Consider the following 20318-nt stretch of genomic DNA (forward strand, 5'->3'; position numbering starts at 1 on the left):
GAACCGGATGTAGCAGTCCGCAATGGCATATAGGGCATCTGTCACTGCCGAGGTGCACCAATGCCTGAGATGCCAGAGCAGTCCCCACTCAGTGCCTGGAATGACCCCCGTGACAAAAGTTCAGGGCCACCGTAACCTTGACGGACATGGGGAAGAGGGTGTCCTCCCACAGTGCCACGGTGTGCCAGCAGGTGGCAGATTTGTGCACCGGTTTCGCGGCTCATCCGGAGTCTCCTCCTGCATTCCCGGTCCGTGAGGTCCTGGTAAGATGAATGGGGCCGGTACACGCGTGGGGCCCCCGTCCAGTGTCTCTGTCGCCGTTCCACCACGACGTCCTCCTCCCTCTCCTCGTGCTCCTCCTCCTCTTTGTGCTCCCTCGTCGTCGTCCTCCTCGTCCTGTCGGGCGGGTGGCCCTCCAGCCTGGGTGACTGCCACCTCTGCGGCAGCCTGCTCCTCGTCCTCCAGGGCAACATGTAGAATAACAGCTGCCGCCACGGTGGTCAACATCACTGGCTGATCAGAAAACATGACTGCCTGCAGGGGGGGAAACAACAACGTGTTATCATTGCCTGTATCTCTTCCACCCCCCCCCCCCCCCCCCCCCCCCCCCCAACCACCCCCGGCAGCCAGGTACCATGGGCTGCATGGACAGGACTGTTGGAGGATGGCACCTGGCTAGGCGGACAACCTCCCCCCCCCCCCCCCCCCCCCCTACCAGGCTCAATCTCCTGTATTCACATCAACAGTCTAGGTTTGTAGTTGGCTCTATTTTTTTATATTCTTTGATGTCAGAGTTGGAAAATGTTAGGCCTCTGAATCTCTAGTATTCAAATAATTGGAATACCGAGGTAGAACAGGTTTGTGGTGTACTCCTTCCTTCTGGTGCATACAGTGTCATTTTGAAAGGGGGAGGAGGACAGAATGCAATTGCTTTATGCACTGGAAAACCAGTGTCATGAGTCTCATCTTGAATATATTGGGTTAATTCTGGAGTGATATTCTTGAGCATCTGCTCATCAAAGTTCTCTGAGGGATTTCCCTTGGGAGCTTTGCTCAGTATTCAGCCTTTAACCAAGCTCCAGTCTTTCCTGGTTGTACATTGGTGGTCACCAGTACCATTCCCTAGAGGTTAGCCAGATGTGGTATTCAGGGGAATCCCAGGATTCACTTCCTTTTTCTTGGGAAATGGAAGAAAAATGGAAATCGCTACCAGAGAATTCTATATCCCATTTATCATCTTTAAATTCCATCTCCAGCATGGCTTTATTTAATTTCTGGCCATTCTGGGTGACAAATTAAACATTTGGTCTTCCCAAGAGGGATACAGTATTGTTACACAACAGCAAGAAAGTGAGTTTCTTGATCATCACTTACTATTATTTTCATGTTTGTTTGTACCCTGAAGCTTGAATGGTACGTACATCAAAGTAACTTGATGATGTAGTTCAGTCAAAGCGTTGTATCAGTTCTTCCTCCATGCCAGAGGACTAGTTTTTCCTTACAATTGTCCCAAAATAATAAATATAATTCAATGATTTTGTTCATAAATCCCACATTAGTGATATTGGTAATTAATTATTTCAATCCCTGGAGAGTGCTGAGATTTCTGGGTTTCCTTTAATTAAACAAACCCTCGGGCTAATAACGGTTTCTGATTCCTCATTGTTAATGGGAATAGATTGTCAGTTTAAGTACTGGGTTCTCAACAGCTGTTGGATGATTGAACGAATGGAGTTCCAATTTGGAGTTCTGATTTGCTTCCGAACACTTCACTTTATCTGTCGATGTTTCTGAGCAAAATCTTGCAAAAAGTAAGCCTGGTCGATACAGGAACAAAGCATTCACATCTTTCCATTGAGATTGGGACTCTGAAGATAACACCATCAATTGTGCTATCAACACTCCAGATATAGCTATCATCTTGGTAAGGATGGATTAAGAATGGATCTCGTTTCTATCTCGGGGTAATGTCAGTTTATAAGTAAGAGGATTTTATAATCTTCAGTTTCCATGAAACAATCGAGGGTCAAATCGATTCCCCGTCTTTATCAGTTTCAGAGTTAGAATGGGTTAGAGTTGGGTTTCTGAGATGTGAGCGAATCAAAATTGATGTTTGCTTCAACACCTGCGTCAAATCCCCCTCCATGAAGGTCGGGAATTGCAACAGAGAAATCTGAAGGTACCTTGGATGATTTTGTCAATCCTGCTGAGACGTCTGACTGTTATGAAATAATCCGCTAGGCTGTGAACCAAAACCAATACTGGTGGAGAAGATGGAACTGGCAGCAGCAGGCTCATTTCTCACATCCAACCTCCACACAAGTGGTGGTCTAAGAGGATGGTCCTAGTATGATACAATTTTTATCATTACAAAGACATGGAGTGATGACAATAAAAGATGACTATAATTGGCAAGACTGGGGCCACCCCAGGTGGTCACCAAGAAGTATAGCTACACTGACTCGGATCACATAGAAGGTAATTAGAGTCCTGGCATAACATGGTAGTATACTGCCGATAACTTGGTCGATGTACTTCAAAAAGAGTGCCATTTCTCCTCGTAGTTGTCGTAGGGGCCTCACGGTAGCATGGTGGTTAGCATCAATGCTTCACAGCTCCAGGGTCCCAGGTTCGATTCCCGGCTGGGTCACTGTCTGTGTGGAGTCTGCACGTCCTCCCTGTGTGTGCGTGGGTTTCCTCCGGGTGCTCCGGTTTCCTCCCACAGTCCAAAGATGTGCGGGTTAGGTGGATTGGCCATGCTAAATTGCCCGTAGTGTAAGGTTAATGGGGGGATTGTTGGGTTACGGGTATACAGGTTACGTGGGTTTAAGTAGGGTGATCATTGCTCGGCACAACATCGAGGGCCGAAGGGCCTGTTCTGTGCTGTACTGTTCTATGTTCTAAAAGTAGGATGTAAGAGACTTTGTTGATTACAACTGGGGATGCCACTTGGGGACAAGTGCCACTGAGTGCAAAGAGTTTCTCCTTTGTGAAGGTGAGGCGATGGTGTAGCAGTATGGTCACTAGACTAATAATCCAGCGACCCAGAGTGCTCTGGTCCCAGATTCAACAGTCTAATGATCATGAAACCATTGTCAATTTTGTCATTAAAACCCTGGTTCACTAATGTCCTTTAGGGAAGGAAATCTGCCATTCTTGCCTGGTCTGGCCCACGTGATTATTGTGTCTCCGCCTCTCAAGGGTGATTAGGGATGGGCATTGATCAGTTCCCTTGCCAGTTCATCTTCTCCACCAGTATTGTTTTTGGTTCACAGCCTAGCGAATTATCAATAAGCAATTGCATGTGCTTGGCCCAAACCTCAAGGTGGACTCTGAACACTTTTGACATGGTGAGGATTTATCCACTGAAATAGGAAATAAGTAAACCAATTGTGCTTCCAATAGGCAGTGTGTGATGTAGAATATTGATAAAGAATCCGAAGAAGCTTGAAATATAGGGAATTACATCCCTAATAGTGTGTAATTCTTTGAAATATGGAACCCATTGCGGGGAAAAATATCTTGAGCAGAAAAACCAAGGGTGTGTATCCAATGGGGCATGAACAGGAAGATCTGAACTTGTGATAATAAATGTTTGGCATGCCTAATGTGCTCAGTTACTTCATAGTTAGTGACCATAAGGTGAGTATGATGCATATGTACTAGGAGAGCGGTCAATTTGAAAATCCTAATGGTGGATAAGAAGTGAGTTTTCTTTGCCTGGGGATATGGAGGCTGCAGCCCCTTGTCAAGTTAACTTGCTCCAGGAAAGTAACAGTGGTCACAATACTCCAGAAGTGAGTGTCAATACTGATACTGATGCTACTGATACTGATCCATTGCCAATACTGATACTGATACTGATCCATTGCCAATGCTGATACTGATACTGATCCATTGCCCAAAATGTAAGATTGGGGGAGCAATCACTGAACAAGATGCACTTGTGCAATCAGTGTTGCATTCCTGCAATGTTTTTGCCAATCCAAGCATAGTTGTAGGGATGTCCCTATAGACATGTTAGCAGAAAGTATTCTAATGGCTGTGGTACAAGTCCAGTCTGACCAAGTAAAGTGTACGGAGTGTGAGCTCTTATGTGGGCTTTAAATTGTGGAAGCAATTTTTGAGTGGACCTGGTTACCAATGTCTAAAATAATATTGGCCCAGTTGTATACTTGTCAGTGACACTATTAAAGAAATTCTCCATACTCTATATTTGAACCACCACAGATTATTATCGACTGTCAAGTTTGTGTTGTTCAATTTCGCCTACTGATTAGCATGACCATAGAAGCAGATTTATGCAGAGTCTTTAACTGCTGAATAGTAGAGATATTTAAACATGGTGGAAACAAGTTTTTCTAGAATATTTGGTGTTGGGTGTTTATTAATTACTTCAACCATAGTTAGCCTTAATAGATCATTATTTTCAAAGCACGTTTAATTTCAAAGCACCACAAGTGATCAGACTCTCCATTATAGTGACATGTGTTTTGCACATTGAAAATGGTCTCACTTAACCACTGGGAGAAAGTTCCTAAGGCTTGTACTGAAAGAGGTTGCTGCGGTTAAATTGTAAGAAGTCTTACAACACCAGGTTAAAGTCCAACAGGTTTGTTTCAAACACGAGCTTTCGGAGCACGGCTCCTTCTTCAGGTGAATGGAAAGGCTTGTTCCAGAAATGTTTATATAGACACAGTCAGAGATGCCCCGGAATGCGAGCACCTGCAGGCAATCAAATCATCAAAGATGCAGAGAGAGAGGTAACTCCAGGTTAAAGAGGTGTGAATTGTCCCAAGCCAGTTCAGTCGGTAGGCCTCTGCAAGTCCAGGCTTGTTGGTGGGGGCCGAATGTAATGCGACATGAATCCCAGATCCCGGTTGAGTCCGCATTCATGCGTGCGGAACTTAGCTATAAGTTTTTGCTCAGCAATTTTGCGTTGTCGCGTCTCCTGAAGGCCTCCTTGTAGAATGCTGACCCGGAGATCAGAGGCTGAATGTCCTTGACTGCTGAAGTGTTCCCCAACTGGAAGGGAACAGTCCTGCCTGTTGATAGTCGCACGATGCCCGTTTATTCGTTGTCGCAGTGTCTGCATGGTCTCGCCAATGTACCACGCTTCGGGACATCCTTTCCTGCAGCGTATGAGGTAGACTACATTGGTCGAGTCGCACGAGTATGCGCCGCGTACCTGGTGGGTGGTGTTTCCACGTGTAATGGTGGTGTCCATGTCGATGATCTGGCATGTCTTGCAGAGATTACCCTGGCAGGGTTTTGTGGTGTTGTGGTTGCTGTTCTGAAGGCTGGGTAATTTGCTGCAAACAATGGTTTGTTTGAGGTTGCGCGGTTGTTTGAAGGCCAGTAGTGGGGGTGTGGGGATGACCTTGGCAAGATGTCCATCCTCGCTGATGATGTGTTGGAGGCTGCGAAGAAGATGTCGTAGTTTCTCCGCCCCAGGAAAGTACTGGACGACGAAGGGTACTCTGTTAGTGGTGTCCCGTGTTTGTCTTCTGAGGAGGTCGGTGCGGTTTTTTGCTGTGGCGCGGTGGAACTGTCGATCAATGAGTCGAGCGCCATATCCCGTTCGTACGAGGGCATCTTTCAGCATCTGTAGGTGTCTGTTGCGCTCCTCCTTGTCTGAGCAGATCCTGTGTATACGGAGGGCTTGTCCATAGGGGATGGCTTCTTTAATGTGTTTCGGGTGAAAGCTGGAGAAGTGGAGCATCGTGAGATTATCTGTGGGCTTGCGGTAAAGCGAGGTGCTGAGGTGACCGTCCTTGATGGAGACGAGTGTGTCCAAGAATGGAACTGAATTTGGAGAATAGTCCATGGTGAGTTTGATGGTGGGATGGAACTTATTGATGTCATCGTGTAGTCGTTTCAGTGATGTCTCGCCGTGGGTCCAAAGGAAAAAAATGTCATCGATGTATCTGGTGTATAGCATCGGTTGAAAGTCCTGTGTGGTGAGGAAGTCCTGTTCAAACTTGTGCATGAAGATGTTGGCATATTGAGGTGCAAATTTGGTCCCCATGGCTGTTCCGTGCGTCTGGATGAAGAATTTGTTGTCGAAGGTGAAGACGTTGTGGTCTAGAATGAAACGGATGAGTTGCAGAATTGCGTCTGGAGATTGGCAGTTGTCGGTGTTGAGGACTGAGGCTGTTGCAGCAATGCCGTCGTCATGGGGGATGCTGGTGTAGAGTGCCGAGACATCCATTGTGACGAGGAATGTTCCTGGTTCAACTGGTCCATGGGTGCTGAGTTTCTGTAGGAAGTCCGTCGTGTCGCGACAGAAGCTGGGTGTACCTTGTACGATGGGTTTCAAGATGCCCTCGATGTGGCCAGAGAGGTTCTCACACAGGGTCCCATTGCCTGAAACGATAGGACGGCCTGGTGTGTTGGCCTTGTGTATTTTCGGGAGGCAGTAGAGATCTCCAATGCGGGGATTACGTGGGATGAGAGCACGTAGGGTGTTCTGAAGGTCTGGATCTAAGGTCTTGATCAGTCTGCTGAGTTGGCGGATGTGTTCCTTGGTTGGATCTGCGGGTAACTGCCTGTAGTGTTCCTGGTTGTCGAGTTGTCGGTATACTTCTTTGCAGTAGTCTGTTCTGTTCAGTATGACGGTGGCCCCTCCTTTGTCTGCTGGTTTGATGACGATGTTGCGGTTGGTCTTGAGAGTGCGGATGGCGTTGCGTTGTGCTGTGCTTGGGTGACGTTTGAGGCTGCCTTGTGATTGCGAGTGATGAATCTGGCATTGACACGACTTCTGACGGCTTGAGCATACATGTCGAGTCTAGGGCAGCGGCCTTCCGGAGGGGTCCAATTTGACTCTTTCCTTTTCGGTTGCTGCACTGCAGATCTCGCGGTCTGCTGTTCCGGTTCATTGGTCGTGTCCCTGGGTTCGCTGTCGGCCTCTTGGGGTCTGTGGAAGAATTCCCGGAGCCTCATTCGCCTGATGAATTCCTCCGTATCTGCCGCGAGACTGATGGGGTCCATTTTGGTGGTGGTGCAGAAATTGAGCCCTCTGCTGAGGACTTCGATTTCGTCTGGTTGAAGGGTGTAGTCTGACAAGTTGACAATGGATTTCCCTGTATTGTTTTCGACTGTTGTACCGGGAGAAGCTTGATTGCTGCTGGTGGTGATGCCAAGTTTCTCAAGCTTCCTGTTCTTGGTGTGCATGTAGGTGGCATAGTATTGCTGTCTCATCTGTTTGGCGGTGTTCCGCAGCTGGTCTGCTGTGTCCTGAGCGCAAGTTGAGAATATGGCCTCTCTCTTGGTTTCCAGGTTGCGTCGACTGCTGTAGAGTTGGTGTACGAGGTGTTTGAGGAGTGTGACAGAGGTGCGGTGGCAGAGTCTTTCAGCGTAGTCTGTGTTGTAAGTCGACTTGAGTGGGTTTTTGATCTGTAGTCCTTTCGGGATCTTGTCTGCTTTTTTGCATCTTTGTAGAAACTGAATGTCAGTGTCTATATGCGCGATCTTCCTGGAGATCCTCTCCACTTTGAGCCGGCAGTTTGCGGTGTCAATGGTAGCCATGATGTGGAGATGCCGGCGTTGGACTGGGGTGAGCACAGTAAGAAGTCTTACAACACCAGGTTAAAGTCCAACAGGTTTGTTTCAAACACGAGCTTTCGGAGCGCAACAGACACCTACAGATGCTGAAAGATGCCCTCGTACGAACGGGATATGGCGCTCGACTCATTGATCGACAGTTCCACCGCGCCACAGCAAAAAACCGCACCGACCTCCTCAGAAGACAAACACGGGACACCACTGACAGAGTACCCTTCGTCGTCCAGTACTTTCCTGGGGCGGAGAAACTACGACATCTTCTTCGCAGCCTCCAACACATCATCAGCGAGGATGGACATCTTGCCAAGGTCATCCCCACACCCCCACTACTGGCCTTCAAACAACCGCGCAACCTCAAACAAACCATTGTTTGCAGCAAATTACCCAGCCTTCAGAACAGCAACCACAACACCACAAAACCCTGCCAGGGTAATCTCTGCAAGACATGCCAGATCATCGACATGGACACCACCATTACACGTGGAAACACCACCCACCAGGTACGCGGCGCATACTCGTGCGACTCGACCAATGTAGTCTACCTCATACGCTGCAGGAAAGGATGTCCCGAAGCGTGGTACATTGGCGAGACCATGCAGACACTGCGACAACGAATAAACGGGCATCGTGCGACTATCAACAGGCAGGACTGTTCCCTTCCAGTTGGGGAACACTTCAGCAGTCAAGGACATTCAGCCTCTGATCTCCGGGTCAGCATTCTACAAGGAGGCCTTCAGGAGACTCGACAACGCAAAATTGCTGAGCAAAAACTTATAGCTAAGTTCCGCACGCATGAATGCGGACTCAACCGGGATCTGGGATTCATGTCGCATTACATTCGGCCCCCACCAACAAGCCTGGACTTGCAGAGGCCTACCGACTGAACTGGCTTGGGACAATTCACACCTCTTTAACCTGGAGTTACCTCTCTCTCTGCATCTTTGATGATTTGATTGCCTGCAGGTGCTCGCATTCCGGGGCATCTCTGACTGTGTCTATATAAACATTTCTGGAACAAGCCTTTCCATTCACCTGAAGAAGGAGCCGTGCTCCGAAAGCTCGTGTTTGAAACAAACCTGTTGGACTTTAACCTGGTGTTGTAAGACTTCTTACTGTGCTCACCCCAGTCCAACGCCGGCATCTCCACATCGCGGTTAAATTGGAGTGCTTTTAACTGTACACTCATCAGTGTGCCAGGCACTGACGTGGACAGAGGTGCCCGATTGGAACAGAGGTACCGAGATGGTGGTGAGGAAGAGAACGAGATGTGCAGGAGCACCATGTAGGTTGTTGGACCTGGTTGGCCACTTGAGTTAACATCAGCTCCTGCAAGACAAGACATGATTGCATCATGGGGGGATTTGGATGGTAGTGGTGGTGGTGAGGGGGTGAAAAATGTGCCATGGGGGACCGCAACTCGACCTCTGCCCTGGTGACTGCCTTTTCCTTGAGCACACTGACCACTCCCTCTGTTATGCTGTTGAGGGGCTGCAGGTCTGGTAGTCCCACTCCATCATCTGCTCTCAGGGGTTGTGAGCAGCCTTCTCCTGGGGGGAGGGTACAAGCTTCTGGGTTGCTGGAGAGTAAAGGAGACTAGAGTTCTGCTTCTCCACAAAACACCTTTTTTTTTATGTTTCCTTGATCCAACTTCACACACATTATCAACCAATAGTGCCACTGTAACCCCTTTATATATCTGACTTCTACTGGTGAAAAATGACATCACGTTAGTATTTAACTGAAAGAGAAGATGGGTTGAATTGATTCTAGAATTTTCCCATCCTGACACCTGAACTTTTTTAAGGAGATTACTATCTTTAAAGTTTTTCATCCTCTTTGCAACAGTGATTGGTTTTAACTAATCTATAATTCATTTAATTCGGCTGAACTGTCTGTAAAATTAAAGATTTCTGTATTTTTCCATAGCTAAACACAACACCGTTCCGCCAGAGATTCTCATTGAGATGACTTTGACCATGGATACGGAACTGGGATCTTAGCCCAGCTCGAACATGAGGGTCTTTATACCAGTTTGGCCTTGCAGACTCTAGCATTTTGCTTGTATCAATTCACAAGCACTCGGCTTTTCTTACAGTTATGGTTAATATATATTGATTTAGTTATACAAACCTTTTATCTATTATCTATAGCTATTTAAAAAAAGAATTTCTATCAATGTCCCTCTTCCTGTTATAGGTATTAAAGGGGTTTCTGTCCTCTTAATTTCTGGGTCCCAATCTTCTTTCATACACGCATAGCCTGCTTGTACCTAGTACAATTTCGCCAACCTGTTTGGCATCTTCCACATTCTGCTTTATTGCTGACTGACCCATTTGTGTCATATGAGCCATAGTAATTGAATGTTTCCATAAATTTATTTTGGGTCTCTATCATTTGATTAAATCTGCAAACTTACGTCCTTGTCAACCAGGAGCTTATCCATATTGGTCATTTGAGCATAGTCCAGTAACTTGAATGCTAACACTGACTGGAAATTCCAGACTAGGTTTTTGTAGCTTTTTTTGTATAGTCTACCAAATTCCATTGATGTACTCCTCAATGGAAATATCCTTTTTTCTGAAATCTATCAAATTCTGACCAGGTGTCATACACACTTAATTTTTCCTTTTGATAAATCTTATCCATGAAGTTCCAACAGATTCACCACAGCTTCCTCCCAAGTTCAAATGTTCCAACTCTAATTCGGGAAAACACCTTTTTCATATGGTTCTGTTTCTGGATAGTCATATCCTGGCATTTTTTTAAAAATTCTGGTTTCTGCCATATTATTGCCTCTTACTCACTCCTTTGTTGATTTTTAGAATTTGAGTGAAATTCTCCCACCCCCAGAAAAATCTTGCAACCCTTTACTTTGGCCCAGCAACCATCTTCTGCTACCACTGTTCAAGCTTCTGGGTTGCTGTAGTGTAAAGCAGGCCAGAGTTCTGCTTCTCCATGATCCAACTTCACACACAAATCTCCACCAACAAAGTGCCAGCTGTAGCTCCTTTATTACATATTAGTTTACTAGCAGTATCAAAATACAGAAGACAGGACAACAAGGACACCAAACACTTGGGCACTCAGAACACGCTTACCACGTCACCGCTGCACCACCTCTACGACCTGCTCAGCCCACGGGAAAAGCCACTCAACACTGAGCACAACTGACGAGAGAGAGAAAAACATTCCATCCCTCTCGAGGGACACAATTCAGCCCGGAATAGCACCAACACACCATAGACTAAACCAATTACAAAGCATTTCGAAAAATAAAGGAACAATGCCACCAGAATGCCCCCCCCCCCCTATGCCCAATGCTGCAGAGACCTACATCGGTGGAAGGGCACCCAATGCATGTACATGTTGAACATGTGCATGCATATGGAAGACCGCATGCACTCCAGGAACGTCCAGCTGTGGAAGAGGGGCAGACAATCGGGTCGGATGACCCCCTCGGCTGCCTGGGCCTATTAATGGCCAGTTTGGCCTGGCCCCCGAACAGGTTCACACGGAGGTCTTCCACCTTTCCCGCCCCACTCTGCACCGGATGCCCGTAATTCAGGAGCTTGGAGCTGAAGTGCAAAGAAAACCTCAACAAGATGATTGTCAAGAAACCAGTGCCACCTCGGGCAAACAACATGCACCTGCTGCACAGTCTCCACCAGGCCGCAAAAGTGGCAGGTCACTGGGGAGGCCGTGAAGTGATTCAATCGGTGCTTGCACGGCACTGCCACATGCAACACCCTCCACCCCAGGTCCTCAAGTTTCATGTGAAAGATGCCGCCGTAGAAAGACCTCCCAGTGGGAACTTGGGGGCGAGGGGCAAGGACGTGGAAGGTGTGCAGCAGCAGGCCGTACAAGAAACCCCTCTGCGCAGTGTGAAAAGGCACGAGGGTATTTCCGCGAGGCGGCTAGGGTTGTGTGGGGCACCAGTGCCTGGAGAGGGGGAAATCGGCCACTCTAAATTTTACCCAAAAATAAAGCACCTAGCAAAATGCCAGGGTTTGGGACCATATGGCCAGGGTTTGGGACCATATGTGGAGTTACATCTGAACAGGGGTCTGCTCAGACGGAATATCACAGCATACCTGCGCAATCTCAAGTTAGCGTGCCCTCCGGCCTGGGCATGACCATTTTGAGGCCTTGAATGGCTTCAGTCACTAGCTGTCAGACACCGCTCAGCAAGCTCGTAGGGGTCATCAGGCCCACTCCCCTGCCACCCAGCACGTCCCCAATCCTGGCCACCCTCTGCTCTGCCAGCCACTAGAATGGATATCGATGGTACAGTGGCACCCTTGTGATAGCCGTTACTCCTGACGGGAGAGCTGCGGTGTGTGGCGAACATGCTCCAGACTTTGAGAAAGTCCTGGTGCAAGACGGGCAGTGTCAGCAAGGAATGGGAAAGTCCTGGTGCAAGACGGGCAGTGTCAGCAAGGAATGGGAAAGTCCTGGTGCAAGACGGGCAGTGTCAGCAAGGAATGGGAAAGTCCTGGTGCAAGACGGGCAGTGTCAGCAAGGAATGGCGAAGACCTTGTTAGTTAACGAAAAGGAGATGCATGTCGTAGTTCAGGCCATGCACCTGGCGGAAGGAATATGTCGCCAGGGCACACCACCATGGAGGAGGCACGCGTACAGGTACCACCAGAGTCTGTAGGCATAAAGTCGCAATCTGGGTGCAAACGCACACCAGCACATTATATTAAATCCCATGTCATAAGGGTTGCCTTTCAGTTGTAGCAAATGCTTTATTCCAGTAAGTTTGTTCTATCTCCAGAGCTGAACTAGACGTTACACAGTAGAGATGTAAAATAGGAAATGCTAAATGTGAGCTGCCTGCGCTGAGCTGTCTGTGTGCTGCTGTTCGCTAGCCCTGTGCTTGTGAAAGAAGCAGATCCTCTCTTGGGTCGGACCCTTTTATACCCGTCTCTAGTGCTGTCCTCTATACCCATCTCGAGTGCTGCCCTCTAGTGATGCTGTGGCTGTTACATTTATGCAGTTGTCCCTGGTACATATGCAGGTGTACAGATCACTACATCCCCCCCCCCCCCCCCTTTTGTTTACTTTACTTGTTTCTGTGCTGGTCTAAAGAAAATTGTACATAAAGGGTGGATAAATGTTAATATGTATATCTGTGCAAGTTGTGAAAAAAATAATGATGGTTATACAGAGTGAATTAATAAGAGTCCATTGTGAGAAATGTCCTTTTTTTTTTTAGTCGGTTGGGTTCCTTTCGGTTTCTGTTGGAGCATCTTTTTAAATTTAGCGTACCAATTATTTTTTCCAATTGAGGGGCAATTTAGCATGGCTAATCCAGCTAGCCTGCACATCTTTCGGTGGTGGTGGTGAAACCCATGCAAACTCCACACAGTGACCTAGAGCTGGATTCGAACCTGGGACCTCAGCGCCGTGAGGCAACAGGGCTAACCCACTAAGCAACTGTGCTGCCCTCGTTGGAGCATCTTAACTGTTGGAATGTTGATGATGTCTTCATGAGCGTTGTCTGGCGTTTGTGTTGTGAGGTACGTCCTGTTGACTAATTGAATAGATTTAGTAGATCCTGGCGAATGTGTGGAAAGAGTATTCCCGCTGCAGAGTTGACCATGTAGGACCGCGGTGCTGCCTGTCTGATCACCGTGGCTGGATCAGACCATCCTCCTTCTGGATTCCAGAATCATCATCAGTGGCTTGAGTAGGATCGCATGCTGATCATAGTATCACTTTTGTTTAGAGTGTAGTTTCCGCGTTTTGTCGAGAACCGGTGCGTTATCGGGATCTTGCAGCATTTGTGCTGGCGGCAGTCCTGAGCTCAATGGGGTTGCTCGGTACAACACCAAAGTTAGGTTGATGTCAGAGTGTGAATTGGTTGCCTTGCTGATGAGCTGTTTTTTGATGTGGACACCTATTTTCCACTTTCCCATTCAATTGTGGGCAGTATGGACTAGATGCCACATGCCAAAGTTGTAGTCTGTGGAGAACTTTATTCCATTCTCGGCTCGCAAAAGAAGGACCATTATCGGAAATCAGTGTGCAGGATCCCATGTCGCGAAAATGTCTCCTTGCACGCCTTGATTACAGGTGAGGACGTGAGATCAGCGAGTTTCGTTACCTTTGGTTAGTTTGAGTAAAAGTCCATGATTAGAACGTAGTCATGACCCATGGCATGAAATAGATGGATGCCCACTTTTGTCCGTGGTGACATTGTCGGCTCGTGTTGCTAAAGTGGTACTTTGCACTGCGCAGATTGATGCCTTTGGCAGATGTCACATGTCATGACCATGTCAGTGATGCCTTTGTTCATGCCAGGCCAGTACACAACCTGTCGTGCTCGCCTCTTAATTTCTCTATTCCGAGATGTCCCGTATGAACCAGTTTAGCATCTCGGAGCGCAGAGTCGGCAGAAAGACAATTTGTGTATTGCATAGCAGGAGGCCATCAACCTCAGTCAGCTCTGACTTGATGTTCTGATATTGTGGACATTGTCCCCTTGTCCAACCATGCTGAAGTAGGTGGAGCACTCCGCAAGGCTGCGTCTGCGTCTTGTCAAATTTGTCGTAGCTTCTCATCGGGAGCGGGAAGATTTTCCATGCATATCTGTTGGACCTCGATTTCTCTCAATGAATGCTGGTGGTGAGCTGTCTGTGTTGATCCGGACAGTGGGTCAGCAATGGCGAGATTTTTTCCGCGGTGTAGACTAGGGTGAAGTCATAGAAGCTTCATCATGATATGTTGCAGACGAACAGTCATGCCGTTCAGATCCTTGTCTATGATGTGGACTAATGTTCTGTGGTCTGTTTCCACTATGAATGTGGGAAGGCCGTATACGTAGTCGTGGAACTTTTAGAATCCCCAATAGTAGTCCGAGACATTCATTCCCTATTTGTGCATCCTCCCACAGAACTTTGCAAGCGTCGCTGGACGGACCAGGGAAAAGAGGTCCCTGATTAGGGTCCTGACACCCCCCCCCGCACCCATATCCAAGACTGTTGGCAGCCAGCAGCAAAGAAATCTGCTGATGGGGAGCCGTGCTCCATGTCTGTCAAACCAGTGACCTCATGTACGTGCCGCAGGTCCCACAGTACGCCCTACTTTTCTCTGCACACCAGCCCCAGGGCTGGCTCCTCATTGGGCTGTGCAAGACGTGTCTTCAGATCAAACACTTCCCTGACCCAAGTTCCGCCTCATTGTTGACCCTTTGGTCTACCCCTGACAGAAGGTGCAGACGTGAGTCTTGCCCACGTCCCACCATAGCCTCAAGGAGGGGGAAGCCACCCTGCTTCTGTCTCCAGCTGGCCCAGAAACAGCGAAACGGGATGAGGAACTGCTCGTTCTCCAGCAGCAGGTTGTTAAAGTGCCAGCACGTGGACCTTGTCTGAGCGTGGGACGGGGTGAGCCCCGCCCACCAGGTGGTGATCAGAACACAGCCACTGATCCACGAGGTCATCGGAACACTGGGCAAGTACGTCTTAGAAATGTAAAGGTGGACGATTATGGACGCTCCGAATAGAGGGTGCACAATGTAAAGGTGGACGATTATGGACGCTCCGAATAGAGGGTGCACAATGTGTACACCCTCTATTCAGGATGGAGAATTCGCCGGCCATTCACCAAGACGAAGAACCTGACTAGATCCCTCGGCTTCAACATCGCTGGCGAACGGTGCATGACTCCATGATGGTCCTTGTCCTGGAGGGTGCAGTTAAAGTTCCCTCTGAGGACGAAGCACTCGCCCACTTGAGTTTGTGCCAAGAAGAGTGGACACATTGTCGAAGAACATTGCCTGGGGAGCGTAGACATACACAAAGTGAAGCACCACGTCCCCGTTGCGGATCGTTTGAAGTGCAACAGACAGCCTGGCACTGGCTACTTGACCCCCCCCCATGATCTCTGGCTGAAATTGCGAAGCCAACAAGATAGCCACCCCGCCTGAACGTGGGGCCACGTGACTCACGAAAACTCCCCCTCGCCAATCCCAAGATCCACTTAGCTTCGTCTCCCGGGAGCGCATGTGTTTCTTGCAGGAAGCACACCCTGTTATAGTGTGTATCCGTCACCTATTCACCTTGGTGCCCGGAGGGAGCAGAGGGTTGTCTTCCCCTCTACTCCCTCAGGACCTCTTTCCCCCTCCCCACCACCACCAAGGAATAGGACATCCTGGCACTGCTCCTCCTGGTCCTGTTGGAAGTCCTGTGCTTCTCTGGCATAGGGAGGTGGAGCAGTGCCAGATTGACCCAGCTGTCCAGGGCCAGCCACACACAGTCTCAGCGACTGTGATGTTCTTTCAGAAAGGCCGGAGTTTCCCCGAGGGGATAAGGGGAGAAATGGTGCCGGGTGTGAGGGCGCCCTCTACCTTCACGCCCTCTGCCACGCTGCATGAGAGAGTCTAAATCCTCCTAGCCCGCCACCGAGCAGCCGTCCTCTGAGCAGTCACTCTGTCTGAGCCTGAGTCCCCAGCCACATCGAGTGAGATGGGCGGCACAGGCCCACAGCCCTTGGCCCAAGTAGATCCCATGCTCAGGATCGTCAACAGGCAGGTTCCTCACCAACTCCTCCTGGGTTTCAGGGTCCATCGGCAGTGGCTCCGACCCTGCCTCTGCCCCCGATGCCATGACACCGGAGAGATCCAGGAAAATCCCCGGAAACGTTTCCGGGATAGAATTTGGGCACTCAGCATCGTCTGCTGGGACAGAGGGGAGCAGAGAGCCTCCCTCGCCATGACCTGATAAATGAGTATTTGTTGCTCTGGTGCCTCGATGGCCTTCTTTCCTGGTGGGGTGGGACATGAGAATGAGGGGGATGTATTTGGGCGACACCCACCCTGGCCTGCCTGTGGAGGGGGTAGCGAGATGTCCCACCCCTCTCTGCAGAAAATGCGGTGCTTGCAGGGGGTGGGCTCACCGGCTGCGCGGCTTGCACTGCTGGAGGGCCCCGGCAGCATCTGCCCCCCACCATCCGCATCGCCCAGCTTCTGGGATTGTCCTGGGGTGTAGCAGGCTCATGCTCGGGGCTGTGCCCTATGTCTTTGCCACCCTCTTGAGCCCGTCTGGTGTCGCTTGGCCCAGGATGTTGCGAGGTGGCGGAGTACGGAGGTGAGGCTGTGGCCCCGAGCTGGACTAGATGGGCACAAAGTCTATGGATGTAGCAGGGCCAGGAGGGATCCGGCCTGACTGCCGTGTCATCTTTGTGTTCCCCAGTTTTGGTGGTCTCTGGTCACCATGGAGGCTTCCCCCCCCCCCTCCCCCCTCACCAGCAGCCACATTATTGTCAAGGTATGGCTGCCGACCCCCCCCCCCCCCCCCCCCCCCCCCCCCAAACCCGGTTGGGACAGTTGCGGCAAATGTGCCCCACCCCTCTGCAAGCGTGGCACCGCACGCCGTCCGAAGACCAGAATATCTTAAAAGGTGTCTCGAGACCTCAAAACCTCCCTACATGACCTACAGGGCCAGGCGGACAAAAACCTGTCACTGGAAGGAGTAGATATGGCAGAGGGAGGGATCCTGCAAGCCGAGAGTTAGCCTGACCTCCCCGATAGGTGGAGTTGCGGGAGGAGGAGCTCAGTGGGGAGGGGGGACATTAGATAGGACCACACTCTCGGTGGTGGCCTCCAGTGGGTCCACCGTCACATGCATCACGCCCACGTGACTCCCTTCTCCAGGAGGCGGTGGACCGCCTGTTCGGCCCGCTGGAAAAATATGGCCTTGCCATACATGAAAGGTGGCTACGGTGGCAGAGGGGCCAACAATCCCGGCCATCGCTCTGGTGCATGCCTCGATGGTCATGGTGGGGTGGGCCTAGCACTTCACCCCTAGCTGTGTCACCTTCGAGCTGTTAATTGGTTTGCATGGAGCGCGATTACTCCGTGATTTAAATTATAATCTCCTGCAGATGCGGATAACTCTGCTTAATAACACATAAACAGGGCAAAAAGTGTGCGGACCCTGACATAAAACATCACACATGTAATTTCCTTAATCAATTGTTAAAATTGTAATCTGAAGGACCATCTGGCATCAGACAAAGGGTGCAATGGGTAAAACTTTAGATACAACTTTTGAAAATGGCAGCGTACTGCAAACGCTGTGTGAACAATACTGGGGGGAACTAAAGACCTATCAACAGTAATAGAAGCTCAACAAGTGATTTGGGAAAATAATAGGTGGTCAACTGCTTAAAAAGTTAGTTGCTCTATGGAGGGAATTTTGTCCAAAATTGAAGGATGCCTCCTTGTTAGCCAGCTGGCAGGATAAAGAATTAAAATTGGGTATAGAATTGACAGGTCTTGAAAACGGAATGTTCATTTTTCATATGGAAAAGAACCAAGTTAGGCTATCCACCTTGATCAGAAAGGGGCTAAAACACTCCATTAGTTTTTGTTCAGGAATATCTGAGGATGACACATCTCCCAAAATGAAAAAAAAGGGGAGCAAAGTCAAAACAAGATTACGGTTAGGAACTTAACAATGGATTCTTGTCTAAAATAACTTCAGATCGTTTCAGGCTGTCCAGATAGACTCGGCGGTGGTTCAGTTCATTTGTAATAAAAAGAAATAATAAACATCCAGTAATGTCTCTTTCCAAAAAACTGGTTAAATAGCAAATATTGAAAATTGACTACTCATAGCCTTCTCGCAGTAAGGATGTACAACAACTAACAACACCTGACATTAGGCAGACAGACACTTGCAAATTCGGAGCGGTAATACAGTGCATTGATAATGGTATGTTTATAGAACTGTCTCAAATACGAGGTCACCAGCTGCAAGATTTAATAACTTCTGAGCCTGCGCCTGATTGCTCTGTGTTCTATGCTGGCAGCTAACGTTAACCCTGAGTACCACTGTTTTAAAAAAAAAAAAAAATAATAAATCTAAAAACTGCAGGAAGTCTTACAAAAGATTAATGACACTTGGGCACCCGATAGAGTCCAGATGAGAGAATATAGTGACCCAAGCCTTGATAACGGCATTACCATATCACCTATCCCGCAGGCCCAGTTTCGAAACTTTCCCCTATTCACTACTCCAGTGGTGGTCGATTGATTTTGATCCCTCACACTTTTCACCTCCCTTAGATATTCCCAATCCACATATCACTCTTTGCTACGATCATATAGTAACCTCGTCCGATTTGGAGAGCATTTACCAAGACAAAAGAAGGGTCTGCCTTTCTTGTCTAAGGTGTTGCACGTTTTACTATGGGCGTAAAACGCGTTTATTGGAGTGTATTAACACGCCTCCGTATTCGACGTGTGCTTAACACTACTAGGCTCTGTTCTATGTATTTATTCAGCTCTGGAGTCGCCAGTTGCCGTATAGACAACGTCACAAGTATTCCAAGGTCAAGTTCAAAGTAATAAAGACGATACACCGATTAGTAAGGTTCAAACGATCAATATTTATTATACAGTTATAATAAATACTCATGCACACACTAAGAGACTAAGCTATAACTAAACTTAAGCAAACAGAATACTTATCTAACAGGAACAGGCAAGGTCAGAGAACGAGGCCTTCGTCCTGGTCTTGTACTGCAGCCTTCAGCAAGCGTTCTGGTACTGGGGTCTAGTGGGCTTGGATCGCGTAGCGAGCGTTGAACTTGCGGTTTCGGCGGCTGGTGCTCAACGGCTGGAGTCAGGATGCAAGATGTCTATCAGGGCCGGAGCACGGGTTTAACAGACCGGGCTATGTGGGGAATTTGCCTTTATACCCCTCTCTAATGTCCTTGCCCCCTTCTAGGCGGGCTCTACCTTTCGGTACCGATTGGAGCGTTTCCAAACGGTTACCTTCGAAATCCTCCAATGCGAGGGCCTTCCTCGATGTTGGGGGGTGGTTCCGATATTCTTTACTCTGGTGCCATCCTGTCTGCACAACCAATTAAGTGTTACATTGAGATGGAAATGTTGCCATTGTTCGTGCCTGGATCTGGGCTGCCTCATCAGAATGCTAAGCGCTTTGCCATTAACACCTTTGGCTTGGAGATCTTGCACCTGGCCAGAAACTGGTTTGCTGCTTGCAAAATGCTAATTAGTTGAGAGCAGACTGTCTGCTCACACTAAACAGGCTTTTCCTTCTGTCTTCCATTTTACTTTGGCTCAGTGTCCATTTTGCGTGGCCAGCATGGCTACATTCCCTCCTTGTGATCCTCACAATCATAATATTGTGAAGGATCACCTATGTACGTTGCCTTCCTTGTGTTCTGACCTCCTGCCAGTTCCTGTTCTACTCTATCTTAAACTATGGGAAGAAGAGAAAAATTTTTTAACTAACATTTCTACTTGTCCCTATGTCAAAGGGACATGCATTACTACAACTGGGAACCTCTACCTATCACTATTAACCTTAACCTTAACTTAACATTTCATCACTCTAAAACCTTAATCATTCACACCACAACATCACACTTCCCAACTCGGCAGTCGAGTATGGAACAATATAATACATGGCTGAACTTTTTATTTACAGAGTGTTGTAATCAGTGAGGAGTTGAGGGGTTTGGTGGAATCCGAAGATGGGGGATTGAACTCTATAGATGGGTGAGGTGCTGGAACGAGAGGCTCTCCTCTTCCATTTCCTCAACCTGAGGGTTTGTACTAGTATGATGAGGATCGCGATCACCAACAGTGATTCGATTATATAGGACATGGAGTACCACGTCATGAATTTAGTGCACCAGGTCTGAACCTCGCTGATCAGGGCTGAGCACTGGGGGTTTGCTGTAATTGAAACATTTACGGTGGGGGTTGTGGGGGAAACGTG

This window comes from Scyliorhinus canicula, chromosome 19 (genome assembly GCF_902713615.1).
Source record: "Scyliorhinus canicula chromosome 19, sScyCan1.1, whole genome shotgun sequence".
Lineage (NCBI taxonomy): Eukaryota > Metazoa > Chordata > Chondrichthyes > Carcharhiniformes > Scyliorhinidae > Scyliorhinus > Scyliorhinus canicula.